Raw genomic sequence first — 6687 nt, 5'->3', positions numbered from 1 at the left:
CCCAGACAATGTCAGTCCATGCAGCAATGCGGCTGTTGGGTCTGATGGTATCAACCTTCGACATGGTGGAATATGCGCAATTCCACTCCAGACCATTGCAGCACCTTATTCTGACCAAATGGAACGGAAATCATCAGACAATAAAGAAACAGATGATAAAGATTCCAGTAAAGGTAAAGAGGTCTCTAGCGTGGTGTCTACAGACAGACCATTTAAACAAGGGGAGACCCTTTTGGATAAAAGAGTGGCAAGTCCTGACAACAGATGCCAGCCTGCAAGGCTGGGGATCGGTACTCGGAAGCCTATGGTTCCAGGGAAAATGGACCGCAAGGGAAAGTCGCCTACCGATAAATCTGTTGGAGATAAGGGCCGTTTACTTGGCTCTAGTTCAGGCAAAGGACAATCTACACGGAAGACCAGTCCAGATCCGCTCAGACAATGCGACGGCAGTAGCATACCTCAATCATCAAGGAGGAACTCACAGCAAGAGTCTGATGGAGGAAGTAACTCCCATTCTAAAATGGGCGGAACTCTATCTCCCGGCATTGGTGGTCATTCCGAGTTGTTCGCTATTTTTTTCGTTCGCACAAGGTATGCGCAAAATTGTGAATATGTTGCAAAATAGCGATTATCTGCCTCCAACGTATTTTTGCTAATTCGTCCGCAGTATATCACAAAGTGGGCGTACGCCAAATGACATCGCAGCAATGCGAAACCATCGCATTAACACAAACCGCAACGTAAAAATACTAAGTTTTCGTAGATTTACACATTCTTCTTAAAAGTGCACACTTTTGCGGAAAAACGCAGAACAATGGGTTTTTTTTTCTATTAAGTGAAATTACACCTTTCAGTTTAAAGTCCACAAGCCCTCCTCAATTACGAATCCAATTAGTGTAATGAATGACAATGGTCCTGACCAATTAAGTCTTAGAAAGAAAAGTATTGGGAACCGCACAAATCCTCAATCTGATAAATAGTAGCCCCTGAAAAACTGAATTATCCCTGAATTGCTTCTAGATATAGCAACTAGGGGTATGTGGATAATTAATCCTAATACCAATAATTGTTGCTTTCAGTGGTGCTCCCAAGAGTCAAATTTAAACAGTCAAGAAAAAACCAAAACAAAGAAGTGTTGGAAAGTAGACTCTTTTTTGGGCGCACTCTAATTCAGAGGGTGGCAGTGTAATTTATTAATACTGATAAAACCATTTTTATTAGGTAACACATAAAATAAGATTTAAGGAGTATCTGCGTGAAAATTTAGAAGCTTTGCGAAAATATGAAAAAGATTATAGATAATACGTGATATCCATATCACAATCTACCAGTTGCCGGAAATTAATGGCTGTGGTAACAGAATTCATTAATCATTGCACATTAAGAGTCATGTAATATATGACCATCATTTGTTCAGCAGATATCCATTGTGGATTATAATAAATGCAGAGGATTAAATCATAGGTCATGTAAGAGTCGGGTACCCAATAGTATATGTATAGGTGACACTATATAGGGGAGTCAATTTATTGCAGTACCAGGGTGTTCAGAGGTGGTCTCCCATCCTAGTACTAACCCGGCCTTTCACTGCTTAGCTTCCAAGGTCAGAAGAGATTGGGCATCTCCAGTGAGGTATGACCGCAAATATTGTACTCACCCTCTTGAGTCACCAAGGTGTATGCAGCCACCTGGTTTAGTCACCCTGTGACATAGCAGCCACAAATTAAATATAAGCATGGGTGACGGCCTGTTTTGTGGAAAAAAGGTTTTTTAAGACCACACAACATCCACAATTAGGACTTGCCTTTCACCGTTGCAAACCAATTTTTTGGAGATCCAAGTACCCAATAATTTAGGTGCAGATGACACTATAGGGGAATCAATTTGTTGCAGTACCAGGGTGTTCAAAGGTGGTCACCCATCCTATTACTAGCCCGGCCTTTCACTGCTTAGCTTCCAAGGTCAGAAGAGATTGGGCATCTCCAGTGAGGTATGACCGCAAATATTGTACTCACCCTCTTGAGTCATCCAGGTTTATAAATTGTGACTGACAGAAATTGAGATTTGTATATATATATATATATATATATATATATATATATATGGTACAATGATCAAAAAATGAAATGAGATAATGTGCAGCCACCTGGCTTAGTCACCCTGTGACATATCAACCACAGAAAAAAGTATACATATGAGTGAAGGTCTACTATGTGGGTAAAATTCCTGGACACCACACAATGTCCACAATTAGGACTTGCCTTTCACTCCTAGAAACGCCCAGAGGGCACCAGAACGGCCGTACCAAATTAAACCACTATATAAGTGCAGGATATAATTATGCTGCATAGCCTAAATATGGCAGTAAGTTTTCAAAATAGTCAATTGTAATAATACACCCCTATGCACTAAACCAGACAATAGCTATAATATGCCTGATGCCTGGAACCTCTAATAAGTACCTGCGTGATTATAGGAAAGCAGGCTAGGACTAGGTGCTTGTAGATAATTTGCACAATTTATGGTTTGCTTGAGCCTAATGAGCTCTAAGTTCAGAGCGTTTGCTGAAGTTTGCCATTGTTGAATATATGAATTTCAAAAGAGAAACACAGTCAATGATACCTGTAAAGTTATTAATAGCTTGCTATTGATGTTTATAGCAAGTATAGATAATCCCAGCTTTGTATACCTTAATGCTGAAGAAAGAGAGGTAATAAAGTCCTTATGGTATTGCTGGTTGGGACAGTTTATCCAGTAGTGCTCTTACCATAATATAGGAGTGACAAAGTAGCTGGTATCACTGTTTCAATTGTAGTTATGCATGGTTGTTTGCCATGCATACAGAGCTCTAATGGCTGCTAATTGCTCAAAGAAAATAAATGTGCTGACAAGCTGAAAAGTTTAAGTGCAGTTCGCAAAAACGAAGTGCGGGGTATACGATACCAGCTCCGGTCTTGATGCTGTCGCTGTAAGACCCGCTTGTCGCCGTGCCCGTGCTCCAGGGGCTGCAGCGGCGTGTGGCCGGAGTCTCCCCGTTCAGGAGACGGAGCTACGCGGCCGTTGCCTGGTGACCGTCCTAGGGATTCCGGCTAGTGCGGTCACGTGTGCGCATCACGTGATCGCAATACTTCCTTCCGGACGTACGTTTTGCATTGTATGCTTGATCACAGGACATGATGTGTTAGCTAGGAGTTGCAGTTTTTAAACAGGAGTGCTGATGATTGATTGGACCTAATGATTGTTAAACACTGGGTCAACCCATATTAGGTCATTTGATTGCATAGCTGATGATCCTAGATATTTCTTATTGTTTATTATAGGATGGGAATTAAAAATATATATATATTTATTATATAAAATTTCCTAAGTGTCAATGGGAGAATGGTTTGCAGGAGGTGGATTAATAAAGGCTGTATCCTGAGATCATGATTAAATATATATTTTTTGTGTGCTAGCTGAATTAATTATAAAGCTTATTTCAATAATTTACTTAGATAATTGTTAGGTGTAATAAATTAAAAACTTTCGGTGCAGTATATAAATGAAATAAATGAATTATTTATACGATTCAATAAGAAGCTTGTCTAAAGCATGTGTGTGTGTATAATTTATAGTAAAAAATTTTTAAACAGTAAAAAAATTTTTTTTAATCAATAAAGGTTTTTTTTATTTTAGATAGCACTGGATGTAAAAAGATTATTAGAATGATAAAAATATATATAATGTAATATATGTTTATGTAATGAAAATTTATATATATAATAGTGAATAAAAGTTCAGAAGAGGAAAAATTAATTAATATGGGATGGAGTATATTAAAATAAAATAAAATAAAATAAAATATGTGAGTGTAGAGATGAATAAAAGTGCAAATGAGGGAAAATTAATAAGGGGTAGAGTATGTTAGAATGATGGGAGTGGGAGGAAAAAGGTTGTCTTTAATACGTGAGTGCACATGGAACAGTGAAATATTTTTCACTATAGTGTTGTGAAAAATATGAAGTGAGAAGTGTATAAGTGTTTGAACATTATGAGGGCAAGATAAAAATTTTTAAAACAATTGCACGATGAGCCCATTGTGAAAATCATGTGATGTAGAGTAAGAATTGTGCATGTTGCGTGAGCAGTGTAGTGCATATATTAATATGGGCTGGTAATGCAATAGGGTGTGCAATTATTGTGTTAAAAATAGTATGAATGCAGTAAACTAATATATAAGAGTGTATGATGATGGTCCATGATCAATCAGGTACTGGTTGCCGTGGATGATAATGGGCATTAGTTCAGAAATACTCCATAATTTATATTTTCATTCATCCCTGCTGGATATATGGATCCGAGCTTGAAAATCCACTCACTCTCTTTTCTAAGCAGACTTTCGGTAAGGTTGCCCCCTCGAATCCCCAGTCTTATCCTTTCCAAACCAAAGACTTTTAGTTCTTCCCACCTACTTTCATGATACGTATAGAAATGATGGGCGACAGTTGTCAGTTGTTTCATCTTGACTTCATCTGAAGCGGCATTACGGATAGATCCTATGTGCTCTAGAATGCGCTGTTTGAAGGGACGCGTTGTTATGCCTTTATACTTTTGATTGCAGCTGCATCTAAGGCAGTAGATGACAACCTTCAGTTAAACAGTTCATGTAATCCACAATCTGTATTGTCTCCCCATATTTATCCTCTATTTCCTTTGTAGGATCAATGTGTTTGCAAACTTTGCATCTTCCGCAGGGATATGTGCCTGTGACTACAGGTTGTTTAGTAGGAAATTTTTGAAAATGACTCCGTACGAATCTATCCCTCAGATTCTTTGATCTGCGCCAGCTCATGGCGACTTTGGGGCCCAGATTTTTAGACAGGGTCGGGTCTGCATGTAAAATATGCCAATGTTTCTGTATTGCCTCCTGGACCTTTCTCCATTCTTGACAGAAATTCCCAAACGAAGCGAATAGTTTTATCGGTGCTCTTGTCTTTGGGATCTTTTTTGAAGATGATATCCTCTCTTTTTATGGATTTAACTGTTTTTATGGCTTTTTTGATTGAAGTTTTACTATATCCTCTCTCACACAGTCTCTTAGTCAAATCCATACTTTGCACTTTGAATTCTTTATCATCAGAGCAATTTCTGCGGAGACGGAGAAATTCACCTTTCGGTATATTCTCTATAGTAGGAGGGAAATGAGAACTAGTCTGGTGTAACAGTGTGTTTGTTGCTGTGCTCTTTCGATATAGATTTGTTGCAATCATTCCTTCTGGGTTTTTATAGATCAATAGATCTAGAAAGGGTAGTTCTGACTGACTTATAGTATGCGTGAGATGGATATTGAAATTGTTGTTATTGAGATGTTCAATAAATTGGAGCAGTAGCAGCAAATCGCCTTCCCAGATCATAAGGATATCGTCTATGTAACGATTCCACATGATAACGTGGGTTGTAAAAATATCGTTGGTATCCTTGAAGACGACTTCCCTCTCCCACCATCCGAGAAATATGTTGGCATATGTAGGTGCACAGGCTGCCCCCATAGCCGTGCCTCTTGTTTGGAGGTAGAATTGATCGTTAAATGTGAAGAAGTTATAATGTAGCACAAAGTGAAGTAGCTTAATGAGAAAGAGATGAAAATCTTTTCTTCCTTCATTATGTAGAAAATGTTCTACAGCTCTTACCCCATCTTGGTGACTTATAGAGGTATATAGTGCCTCAACATCTAGTGATACCAGATATTGGTTGTCCTCTAGTTTTAGATCATGTACTTTCCTTAATATGTCAGTTGTGTCCTGAACGTATGAAGGAAGATCTAAGACAAATTGCCGGAGGTGCAGATCAAGGAAAATACTAGCTCTTTCTGATAAGCCCCCTATGCCAGACACGATGGGTCTTCCTGGTGGGTTATGGATATTTTTATGAATTTTAGGCAACATATAGAACGTGGGAATTTTGGGATTCTGGATTGATAAATAATCATGCTCCTGTTTGGTAATTGTACCTTGTGCTTGTGCTTGATTAATTACGTTGTCATAAATTGTTTTGTAGTTCTGAAGTGGATTAAGTAAAATTCGTTTGTAACAGTTAGTGGTTTCCAGTTGTCGCCTTGCTTCCTTGATATAATCCGTTTGAGGCCAGATGACAATGTTGCCCCCTTTATCTGAGGGCTTAATGACAACGTCATGCCATGTCTGTATTTCTTTTATGGCAGTTCTTCAAAGAATACCAGAAGAACACTTTGTAGGCATAACTGGCCATAAACATTGATCTGGAAAAATTACAAATATAGATATGGGAAATGTGCCTGGTCTAATGCAAATGTTTGAAGTATTGTGTAGATGTGTAGTGTGTGAATAAATGTGTTTACATGTATTTATAATCCATAACCTCCTAACAGTTTTTAAAAAAAAATTATTGTTGGTGTATTTTTATGAAATTATTCTTAAGTAAGATGTGTGAACTGTTTTAGGTCACCAATTTCTGCACGCCAATGTGCTGTTCCTTTATAGCATAAATAAACACAACACCCGCTTAACTTCAACAATTTTTGTATTTATTTGTTTTGTTTTTTTTCCCCCCCCAGAAATTAAAATGTGAACAAAATAAAAATTATAAACTTAAAAAAATTCTCAATTGCCTCTATATCAGCAATTACTGCCCTTAAATTGCCTTTTAGGCGTTGTAAAAGTGCAGGCAAAC

The 6687-nt window shown here is 38.0% G+C and overlaps 2 pseudogenes; both read right to left on the bottom strand.

The window, feature by feature from the left end:
• Positions 1 to 1526: 1526 nt before the first annotated feature.
• LOC134968036 (5S ribosomal RNA) lies at positions 1527 to 1646 on the bottom strand (annotated as a pseudogene).
• A 238-nt stretch (positions 1647 to 1884) lies between these two features.
• On the bottom strand, positions 1885 to 2004 carry LOC134968324 (5S ribosomal RNA; annotated as a pseudogene).
• Between the last annotated feature and the right edge of the window lie 4683 nt (positions 2005 to 6687).

The sequence above is a fragment of the Pseudophryne corroboree genome, chromosome 10 (genome assembly GCF_028390025.1).
Source record: "Pseudophryne corroboree isolate aPseCor3 chromosome 10, aPseCor3.hap2, whole genome shotgun sequence".
Taxonomy (NCBI): domain Eukaryota; kingdom Metazoa; phylum Chordata; class Amphibia; order Anura; family Myobatrachidae; genus Pseudophryne; species Pseudophryne corroboree.
Note: the sequence above shows the minus strand (reverse complement) of the source record. Positions and strands in the feature narration are given on the sequence as shown.